The following is a 12,352-nucleotide window of genomic DNA, read 5'->3' as shown; positions in this document are numbered from 1 at the left end:
CTTCAGAGCAGGAGGAGGAGGAAAGCAGGAGTGAGGATGCTGGGGTGGGGGGAGACACCCCGGAATCCCTGGAGGCATGCAGCCAGGAGCTCTTCTCGAGCCAGGAGGAAGGTAGCCAGTCGCAGCGGCTGATACCTGGTGGAGGACAAACAGAAGAGCAGGTTCCCGGTAAGTGGCTTTTTGAGGGGGGGGAAGAAATTTTTCGGTGAGGGCTCTTTGGGAGAGGAGGGTTAGGGCTGCATGCATGCCTAGATGCGGAATAGCGCATTGATGTGGTCTATCACATCGTGGTAATCGGCCTCAATAATCTCTTAGAAAGTCTCATCCAGAACATGAGCAATGTGCCTGTGCAGGTTTCTTGGGAGAGCCACTGCAGTCCTTGTCCCAGTCAGGCTAACATGTCCGCGCCACTGTGCCGCGAGGGGCAGGGGGACCATTGCTGCACACAGGCAAGCTACATATGGGCCAGGGCGGAAGCCGCATTGCAGTAGAAGACCCTCCCTTGCTTCCCAGGTCACCCTTAGCAGCGAGATATCTTCCAGGACGAACTCCTGTGGAAAATGTTGGGACAGTGTTCAGTGTAGGTGCCCCCTGCAGCTGTTGGCTCTCCCCAAGGCACAGAAACCCAGAGGACAGTACAGCCATGAAACAATCAGTCCCCCTTACTCACCATTTTGGGGCTCCCGTGGGTTATGTGCGCTCTCTTTGGAACGGGAAAATTATGCTATTGTGTAGACGGTGTGTGCCCTCCTTAAGTGCGGGGGAATCATTACTCTGTCTGGTATAAACAATGCTGCCTCTGTTAAGTGTTGCATTTTGCCTTTACAGATGCAACCTTGAGACCTCAGCCGTCCGTGTTATCACCGGCTGAGAGACACTGAAAACACAGGAAGAGATCGCGAAAAAGCAAAGAAGACATGCTGCAAGAAGTGATGCAGCAATCTCTTAAAGAGAATCAAAAAGCGCAGGAGTGGAGGGAGAGCGAAAACAGGATCCGCCAAGAAAACGCAGCTCACCGGCGGCGAAGCATGGAGCACCTGCAGCAAAGCACGGACCAGCTGATAAGCATCATGGAACACCAAGCGGACTCTATCCAGGCGCTTGTCGCCATGCAGGCAGAGCACTACCTCCCCCCCCCCCCCGCAGCCCTTGTCCCTTGTCTCTTTCCTTTGTGCCCCCATGTCACCTCCAACCCACTTTCCCCAACATCCGGGTTCTTACCGCCACCAGCTGCCTCCAATACCTGTATCTTCACCACCCATCCCTGAAAACTACGACCCTTACCCTCTGCACTCAACCCCCAACACCATGCAGTATAGCCATCCTGAAGTGCAGCACTCAGTGCACAGCACTCCAGACAGGACATATGCAAATCTGTGATTGTACCGTTCCCCACCACACCCCCATGCCCTTTCTGATTCTCAAACAGTTGTGTTTCTTTTCAATTAATGAATTTTATTTTCAATAAATGGATTTTTTGGCGTGGAAAACATTCTTTATTATTGCATAAAGTAAAAGATACCTTAGCCCAGGAAAGAAACAGGCACTGAAAATCAGATTAGCAAACACAGATTCCTACTAACATTGTAACCACTGCACTTCACTCAAATGCAGGGCACCAGATATCACTGCTGGTTTTCAGCCTCAAATTGCTCCCTCAAGGCATCCCTAATCCTTGCAGCCCTGCGCTGGGCCCCTCTAATAACTCTGCTGTCTGGCTGTGCAAAGTCAGCCTCCAGGTGTTGAACCTTGGAGGTCCATGCCTGACTGAATCTTTCACCCTTCCCTTCACAAATATTATGGAGGGCACAGCACGCGGTTATAACTGCGGGGATGTTGTGTTCAGCCAAGTCCAGCTTCCCGTACAGAGAGCGCCAGCGGCCCTTTAAACGGCCAAAAGAACACTCCACAGTCATTTGGCACCAGCTCAGCCTGTAGTTGAACCGCTCCTTGCTGCTGTCAAGGCTCCCTGTGTAGGGTTTCATGAGCAACGGCATTAACGGCTAAGCAGGGTCTCCAAGGATCACAATGGGCATTTCGACTTCCTCTACTGTGATCTTCCACTCTGGGGAAAAAAGTCCCGGCCTGCAGCTTCCTGAACAGGCCAGTGTTCCGAAAGATACGTGCATCATGCACCTTTCCGGGCCAGCCTGTGTTAATGTCAATGAAACGCCCACGGTGATCCACAAGCGCCTGGAGAACCATAGAGAAATACCCCTTCCGATTAACGTACTCAGATGCTAGGTGGGGTGGTGCCAGAATAGGAATATGTATCCCATCTATCGCCCCTCCACAGTTAGGGAACCCCATTTGTGCAAAGCGATCCACTATGTCCTGTACGTTACCCAGAGTCACGGTTCTTCTGAGCAGGATGTGATTAATGGCCCTGTAAACTTGCATCAACACGATTCCAACAGTCAACTTTCCCACTCCAAACTGGTTCGCAACTGACCGGTAGCTGTCTGGAGTTGCCAGCTTCTAGATTGCAATAGCCACCCGCTTCTCCACCAGCAAGGCAGCTCTCAATCTCGTGTCCTTGCGCCACAGGGTGGAGGCGAGCTCCTCACACAGTCCCATGAAAGTGGCTTCTCTCATCCGAAAGTTCTGCAGTCACTGCTCTTCATCCCAGACTTGCATGATGATATGATCCCACCAGTCAGTGCTTGTTTCCCGAGCCCAAAGGCGGTGTTCCACGGTGCTGAGCGTATCCGTGAATGCCACAAGCAATCTCGTGTTGTACGTGTTATGCGACTCGATATCATTGTCGGACTCCTCACTGTCACTTTGGATCTTAAGGAATAGCTCGACTGCCAAACGTTATGTGCTGGTGAGACTCGTCAGCATACGCCTCAGCAGTTCAGGCTCCATTTCCCCCAGACTGAAACGGAACACAGATTGTGCTGCACAGAAACTGTTGAAAGATGGCACCAAATGTGGACGGAAACACAGGGATTGCTGGGATGTGAAGTGATGCATCACGGGGCATTGGGACAGGACCCAGAATGCCCCGCCCCCCCGCCCCCTTCCCACAACACATGGTGCCAGAAGGGTAAGAGGTGCTCTGTGGGATAGCTGCCTATAATGCTCCGCTCCCAATGCCGCTGCAAATGTGGCCACGACAGTGCGCTGTCAGCTGTCAGTGTGGACAGACTGCAGCGCTTTCTCTACTCAGCTGTACGAAGACAGTTTAACTCACAGCGCTGTACAGCTGCAAGTGTAGCCAAGGCCCCAGAGAGATTCAATAACTTGTTTGAGAGGCATTGTGGCTTAGAGGAATAGGCCCTGGGTGCAGGGCACATATATGCAGTAAAATTAGCAGCATGGAGAACATACAGATGTGAGATGCACACCGAGGTTGAAACTCACTGTACTGCAGAGGGGTAAGGCTTAAGTCTCCCTTCAAATAGAGATTTAACTGGGGCTTACATGGTATATTGACCTTACGCTGGTCTTGGCAGTGGCGTGAGTGTCACCTGACTGAGACAAACTCTTGGGGAGCCGTTATTATCTTGGTTACCTCTGCTTGCTCCTTTAACTTAACAATTTGGTGACCCATACATTTCATTTTGTTTAAAGTTTTAAAAACTGTATCAGCATCTACCTACGCAAAAGGAAATAATTAAGAAAACCCTGGGAAATTACAAACAAAAAAAAGCTTAGTTTGCCAAATGAGAACAGTGTAGTTTCCTATTGCATCATTTACAAAGTCCAGGGACTTAAAAACAAGGAAATAAAAAGTTAAGGACATCGTATATTTTACGCTGCCCACAGAGTCCCTGATTTGCAAGTATTTCATTGTGGCTACTCAAATACTTAAGTATATATTTAAGTTCCTTACTAAACTGGGGCTTTTAGGACCAAATATTTTGTTTCTATCAGGTGAAACCTTTCATATGGCAAGACAGGTGATTAGCAATGTTCAGTATGCACTCACTGGCTCACTAATTTGGACCTGGAAGTGGCTTGGTGTAAGTCTGAAATTCCTCCACCAAACGATCAAAGCGAGCATTGACTTAGTGTGTGGTCCATAGTTTGCGACTAGTCTCATTGTGTGTTGTCTCATCTTCCAGAGGTGTAAAAGATGACTGCATCTGCCATGGGATATTCTGAAATGGTTTTATGTGGACCATTGTTTCTGGGGTAGTTTGGAGCCTGAAAGTGCTTTTGTGGGATGGGTAATAAGGTGTGTGTTTGGGACATTAGCATTATCCCAAGTATTCTTCCCAGTGTGCCTCAGGATTGAATGAGGACACTTTAAGAGCTTTAGACTGATCCCCAAAAGGCTTGCAAAACTTGGAGTTTTTGGTGTGCCTCCATGAATTGGTAAGTTCAGGTTGGTCATGGCTCAGTTGTACTCATGAGCCATGTGCTCACAAGGTGTATGTGTGCGCATGTGCACATCTAGATCTGGGTGGGGATATATGTGCTAGAGTTAGCAACCATTGAACAGGTGTTGATTTTTGCTCCAGGTACGATTCGCATGGCAGCATTGAACTGCACGCACAGAGACTTGGTATGTAAGCTGCCCAGCCATGCGTATTTCAACACATCACAACAATCTGAACTCTGACCCAAAAGAGAGACTATTCTTTCATCAGTAATCACAAAGCATAAGCACAGTGACCTTCTGAAAAAGAAATATAAAAATAGTAAGATGCAGCTTCATGGCACTCCTCATGCAAGACAGCGTGTGCACATATACATACACACACACACACACACACACACACACACTCTTTTACTATTTCTTGATGTTACACACTCTTCCTCTTTAAAAAAGTACACCTACAACACTAGTCGCAAGAGACACCAAGTATAAGAACTTTCCCAACAAAATCAGGTGTATTGATAAATATCTTGATTTAAAGGGGAGATAACACTATTCCTTAGAAGAAAATATTTAAACACGAAAATCAAGAAAAAAGTAGTGTACTATGTACCCTCCCAGCAACCTGGGTAGGTCAGAGTAAAAGTTGTTGTTGTGATAGAAATATGCATTCTTAACATGTACAAAAATGTGTTCATGAACACTGCGTGTGCCATGCAGGATCTACTCAGAATTACATCTATCATTCTTTAAAGACTTGAGCAGTGTTGTACTCTAAGTCAAACTCCATTTCCCAGATGCAAACATTTCTTTGGACTGCAGCTCTGGAACCACTGAGGCAATGAGTCTCAAATTTTAAGGCCAGAAGGGACCATCATGATCATCTCGTCTGACTTCCTGCACAGTGCAGGCCACAGAGCCTCACTCATCCACTCCTGTAATAGACCCCTAACCTCTGGATGAGTTACTGAAGTTCTCAAATAACAATTTAAAGACTTCAAGTTACAGAGAATTCCCTCACACATATTTTCTATAGTGGTTAAACCACACCGCCTCAAAAGCTACTTGGAAAAGTCAGAGTTAGCTTCCTTCAAATGAATGAGAGGCAAGGCATCCGGTACGCTACTACTGTATCTGCTTGTTTGTTTTTAATGCCTAAAGTATAAGTAAGTGGCAGAAAACTGAAAAGCAATAACAGAAGTTTACCAGAGATTCACATAGGTTCTGAAAGCTAAAATATTTCCTGTATTGCATCTAAAGCTATTTCACTCACTCTGGCAATGTGACTACCTCTGGGGATGGATGCAGCAGCCTTTTAATAACACACAGCAAACCTACACAATGGCTTAGGGCAGGATGTGAAGAGTTTGATATAGTCAATGAAGGACTGCAGGGGGAATTTTAGGCTGGCAGACTGCATCTACCCAAGCTGGAATTTGGTCAGGAGACTTGGCTTGGCAGCAACTCCTCTGACAGGACCAAATGCTCTGCATGGAAAAGCTATAGAAGATCAGGATGGTTCTGCTGTATGTGGTGTGGCTGGGTGTGGAGATCCTATGCACAGAGACTTTACACACCCACATTTAATGGAGCTCAGCAAGGCATCAGTCTCTGCAGCAGGCCCATGGAAGGAGACCTGGGGGTCAGGTCATGGGGGACTTCAGCTGCATTGAATCACTGAGAAAAAGCTGTACTGGGGCCATTTTGTGGCCCATAGACTAGGCTTCAGCCCTGAAGTCACCTAAGGTTGCAGTGATGGCTGTGGAAGGGCTCTGCTCCCTGATTGGGATGTACGCGTGTAAGACGTATTCTATCTGCCCCCCTCCCCCACCCAAAATAACACCCTGTGTTGCCTTGCACACAGCACTGGTTGTGTCCAGAGATCAGAATTTGGCTCACAATAAGTGCTATGGAAACAACCACAAGTGCACTGACCTTTGGTTTTGACTCATCTGGAAAGACCATCCCTAATGCAGAGGGGCTCAAACCAGCCTCTGGACCTGAAGTCTACCTGTTTGTTTTTTGTTTGGGATGGGGAAGATGGGGGGGCGGGGGAAAGGCAGGGCTGGGGATTGCAATTCTGGTCTGCCACTGTTTCTATAATGGGACAAGTCAAATTTCCAACCTGAATACCTTCAAATGTCAAATTTAGATCCAAGTTTTGCAGCTTAGGCACCTCCAGAGTTACTAATCAGCGTGTAAATCTTTTGGCATTTAAAAAAAAAAAACTAAAACTATCCCAGGTAGCTTAAAAATCAGTTGAGTCCCAATTTGTGTTGATCCTTATTAATCTGCTTGCATTGCGAAGAACCACCTGAAGGATCAAAGTTTGTCTTTTAGGCTCTTAAATTGACTTGGGAACCCTTAAAATGTCTCATTTTAGGGTAGTATGTTCAGTTCTAAATTTAATGTCTCTAATCTCCGTGCAATTTACAATTGTAATAAATATCATGAAATTAATGTTGCCACTTCAAATACAAAGGGACAGCAAACTGTAATTTGAGAGAATTTTATCAACATGCAATTGCCTTAACAAAAACAGCAATATATCATGTCAGTATGCTGAGAAATATTTATCTTTTGGGACAGCAAAATCATTTGCAGAATGTTTTAACTGCTAAATAAATATTTTACTGGCAACTTCTGAGGCATCATAAATGCAGTCAATATAAACACAGCAATGTGGAAACCAGTTCCAATCTCAGTTCAAATGAGTGCTGGCTAGTTCATGGCAACACAGTATAAGCATTTGGAAAATCTGATTTCTTCCTGCTATTATAAGCAAGCTTACTTAGTTTAGTCGCAAATTCTGGCAATGAAAAGCTCATCAAGCTTGCAGGCCTTGTGATACAGCTGGTCAGCACTGGGCTGAACCCCAGTTCTTGTAACTTAATTCAACTTAATTGTTTAAAATTGAATCCAGTGCTTATGAAAGGAGTTGAACTGATAGACATGGAGACAGACAGGGGTTGTCTGCCTGGCTACAGAACGAAAACATCATGAGCAGTGGGTAGCGCAAGCTTTCTCCATACTCTCCTGCCAACGTACTTCAACTCTGACCTGGAGGTACATCGCTCCCAATGTTCATTTCTCCTTAGTGTCTTTGCTGAGGCTGCCAGTGAAGATGCTGGTTGTAGTGAGAGTTTTAGAATGTGGGCATCTGTCCATTAGAAATAAAACAAGATTGGTTTAGCAGAAGTCATTGAACAGCTATCAGAGGGTAAGAACTCTCGCTGGCTACTGCTCTCGTTGGCTACCAACATCTGGTCTGGGTTTGAATCTGTGACTTAATGATAAAAGGTTCTGTATTTCATTTCCAATTTCTGAGCCATCCAGTCTCACTGCTTGTTTAAAAACTCAGATTATGCTTCTTGCATTGTAATTATTGTTACTACTGCCTAGCACTTTCAGTCTTCATAGCACCAGTTGATATTCTGCAGTTCCCTCTGGTTAAATAACTGGTAACAGGCATGTTTTTTACACCACACATTTGTCAGTATCTGTGCATTTAGACATGCACTTTATATTTGACTAACACATGTACAATACATTTTAATATAGTCAACCCATGTAGGCTAAATAGCCACATTTCCATTAATAAAGATTCCTATTTAAAATGTTCCAAATAGCATTCCAAGGATTTTACTCATGGACATGTATATTTATAGGCGTGCAGTAGTGTAAACATGTTTGAGGAGTATCTTTTGTCAATAATCGCTATGAATTTTCCATTTCTAATCTTCACTGCTGATTGCTTCACTTGCTATTAGCCTTGTATTTGGAAATAACTGGATGCCCTTTCTGAGGGCTCAGGAGGGGATTTTTTTGCTGATATTCCTACCCTTATCCACCTCACTCCGAGGAATTCTTGTGTGTGTTTACAAAGGAATGCTTTTCATTTTCTCCGGCGGCCACTCTTCCCGTCCTCCCCCATCCCCAGGGTTAAAAACAAACCCTACTTGTGATGTTTTAAAAATCTTTTAGAAAACAGTGTTAAAATGATAGCAGAGTTGTCATCAAACCATTCCAGACACACCCAGTTTATTGTTGTGATTTGATATTTTTATTCAGCACCTTCAGAGTTTTTTCTGTTTTGGAGTTTCCTGTGGGACCCATCATCACATGGTACTCTATAGAGCAAATAAAACCCATCTCTCTTCCAGGTCTGAATAATCTATTCAGACACTGCACAGCAAGGGGTGACAATAAAATGGGTGTGGGGGTATAGGTAGGAGGAAAAGGCTTACAGCAGAAAAAGATCACGATGTATATTTATGGATCTTGCTAATTCATGTTTTTAATTTACAAGTGAAGCTCCTTTAAAGACTGGCCCACTAGTGTTCCTACAAGATACTGCAACTATGTAAGTATAAAGGGTATGAAAAATAGCAGCGGCCAAATGAGGGAACTTTGAAATAGGAGGCTATCACGTTTCCACTTAAAAAAAAAAAAGTTTCAATTTCACATTTTTCTTTTTGAAAATAGGCTTACTGAATCTAAACTAGCTTTTGGAGTTGAAAATTTCTAATTTTTCCAACTTTGTATTTTGTAAAGAGATTTTGTTCTGGGAAAGATCAGTTTTTTACATTAAAACATAATTTTTGCATGTTTCAGTATGAAAAGCTTCATTTCATGAAAAGCATATGAAAAGCAAACTTGGGGGCTATAGAAAAAAATCAGTATTTGCTCAGTGCAAGTAACTAATTTTCCCCCCTACACCTTCTTATTGCCTGTATAACTCTCATTTCCATTAACAGGAATTTTCTATAAAGAGTGCCCCCTAAAGTTATGATTACTACCGCTGACATTCTCTCTCTTCGGGAGGTTTTAATTTCGTAACATTCTAGTTGTCAGTGAAATCAGATCACAGAGCAAAACAGAACACAGTTTACTGTACTATTTAAGCGGATTTTTCATGTCATTATTTGGAACATGCAAAGATGCCAAGTCCAATACTGTCCCTTTATTTATACTAATGGTGGCATCTTTGCAAGGGGAAAAATGGGGGAGGGGGGAAATATTCTTGTCTTGAATCTGGGATAAGTCTATAAAAAGTAGCAAATAATTATCCAGGACAATTTAATCACCTCAGAAATGTAGCTTAGATTTTGTCATTAAACCAGCAAAAAGAAAGCATTATCTAGGTCAGTGTTTCTCAAACTGGGGCCGCCGCTTGTGTAGGGAAAGTCCCTGGTTGGCCGGGCCACTTTGTTTACCTGCCCCGTCCGCAGGTCTGGCCGATCGCGGCTCCCACTGGCCGCGGTTCGCTGTTCCAGGCCAATGGGGGCTGTGGGAAGTGGCGGCCAGTACGTCCCTCAGCCCGTGCTGCTTCCCGCAGCCCCCATTGGCCTGGAGCAGCGAACTGTGGCCAGTGGGAACTGCGATCGGCCGGATCTGCGGACGGGGCAGGTAAACAAACCGGCCCGGCCTGCCAGGGGCTTTCCCTACACAAGCGGTGTCCCCAGTTTGAGAAACACTGATCTAGGTAACTGTGTATGTAAAATATATCACTACAGGATCGGGGGAGTAGATGGCTTAGGAATTTGGTAACGGGTGAAAGAGATTTCATACTTCCAGATTGTCTGTCAGATCCATCCCAGATTAATGACTGAAAATTGTTGCCATCTGGTGGCTGCTGAGTGACTGCTGTGAAATGAGTTTTGGTCCTAATGAGTTCCCAGTGGACAAGTGTCCAAATTACAAAACGATCACCAATGCGATGGGCCCTAGCTGGACAAGGCGTTGGCAGTCTCATCAGTGAGACGACTGAATGAGAATGGAGACTGAAATATCATCTCTGGAGAACAATCCATGGTCTAGGACCTCTTTAAAGCTTGCTGGCTGAGCAGCAGGGGGAGGCTTGTACTGCCATTGCACATGCTATCCCTGATGAAATAGAGGACTTTGACACAGGCTAGGTCTACACTACCCGCCTGAATCGGCGGGTAGAAATCGACCTCTCGGGGATCGATTTATCGCGTCCCGTCGGGACGTGACAATTGATCCCCGAATCGGCGCTCTTACTCCACCAGCGGAGGTGGGAGTAAGCGCCGCCGACAGAAAGCCGCAGAAGTCGATTTTGCCGCCGTCCTCACAGCGGGGTAAGTCGGCTGCGATACATCAAATTCAGCTACGCTATTCACGTAGCTGAATTTGCGTATCTTAAATCGACTCCCCCCTGTAGTGTAGATGTACCCACAATGACCATCATGGGGACCAATCTAAAGGGAATCTAACTGAGGAAACCTCAACTAAATCTGCATCTGTGCTAGTGTAAGACTTTCCCAGGATGTACCGATTAGAGGTATTAGGGAAGCTATTGTATTGGGAATTCTCTTGGCTGGCCTACCTTGCTTCCCTCCAAGATGACCTGTACTGTAACTTGTACTCGGAGCACATCTTCACTATTCTCAGCTGTGCTCTGTCAGATTGGTGAGTTGTATTTGGTGTAGGGATTATACCTTCTTCCAAAGGATACTGAATTTCCTAGATTATCCATTTGACTGCTCTCTTACATTTCAGAGTTTACTGTTAATCTTGCCTTTCCTGGTGAGGAGGGAGGAAATGAGGCTGAACAGGGAGGAAGTGAAGGGACTTATGAAAGTCCTCTCACTCCAACAATGAGTGAGGATCCCATTTCCCAAAAGAATAGGATTTCATGCTGGCTAGCTGACAAATATAAAATGAAACACCTGTGTGGAAGAAATGTATAGCTAGCTGCATGCGTGCCATTGGTGATCTATTGGCAACTCACTTGTTAATTGCTTTACTTGAGTTGGGGAGTGGGTAATCTTCTAAAATAAGCTAATGCCCAGGAGATGGTTTAAGTATTTTTATCTTGGTTCTTGTTTATCTGATCTCCTCATCCTAAAGAAACAATATGTGACCTAACTCTGGTCACTCAATTCCCTCTATAGGTAAAGCTTCACCTTCCCCATTATTAATGAACAAAAGGAGTTGGAGCACCAGAGAAAACAAGTTGGCAATATTGGATCAGGGGAAACATATTAGTGACTGTACTGAAGACTGAACAGGATTGCTATGAAGAAGTCATCCATGTGACATTTCAAGTGTTCAATGCAATAGGAATGAGGGCCCGTGGTTAGCTGGATGCTATGGCAACATACTGTATGTAAGAATAATGGATAACACATTTGTCTTCCATCTGAGGAAAGACTTGCAATTTCGAGAGCTATGAGCAAGTTGGGTAATTTTTCCTCATGTGGGATATAACTCAATCTAATACATGAGGCATTTAATGTGTACCACAGACTCTTGTGATTTGATTTCTTTTTTTGGTTAAATAATGTACTTAAAGGGAGGAAAAAAATCCTTCCACTCTAGCAGGTCACTTATTTCATGGTGTGAGCAGTTTCTCTCATTGTTTGAAGCATGATTAAAAACATCAGAAGAATGCTGTATTGTACAAGGGAAGATGAACATACATTCTAAATGAAATGTATCTTTCACAGATGTGCCTGGGAAATATATTGTGTTCATAATTGGGTAGACAAAACTGACTGAGGCAAAAGTTGACTCAGTCCAAAAATCCATTGAAATAGCCCATGTTGCTAGGGGTTGTTGGTAATTAATAACTAGAATTTAATTCCTCCTTTTAAAGGACTTTTGCTTAACTAAACAGCCAGGAAGAAGCCAATGGTGAGATTCTTCAAAAAAGAGGTAACTATTTTTAGGCATTAACCTGAATTTAGGCTATTTGTCCATGTTAAATCTCAGCCTTTACCTTACTAAAATTCCAATTTCAGCCCCTATTCAGCAAAGCATGCGAGCATGTGCTGGAGTCCCAGGATTTCAGCATGGTCTTACCATGTGCTTAAGGGCTTTGCTGAACAGGGATAGGTTGCACATGCAGGGCCTTTGGTGGTCATAATAGGTCAATGGCAATTTGGCCTGAGTAGGACTTGAGGATTGGGTCGACTGTAGCTTTTTCTTATTAGTTTAAAGAATGGTAGGACAGTATGAAAACAATATAACGGTTAGAACATCTTGGATATAATTAAGCAT

This window comes from Chrysemys picta, chromosome 7, assembly GCF_011386835.1.
Source record: "Chrysemys picta bellii isolate R12L10 chromosome 7, ASM1138683v2, whole genome shotgun sequence".
Classification (NCBI taxonomy): domain Eukaryota; kingdom Metazoa; phylum Chordata; order Testudines; family Emydidae; genus Chrysemys; species Chrysemys picta.
This window is presented reverse-complemented; position numbering follows the sequence as displayed.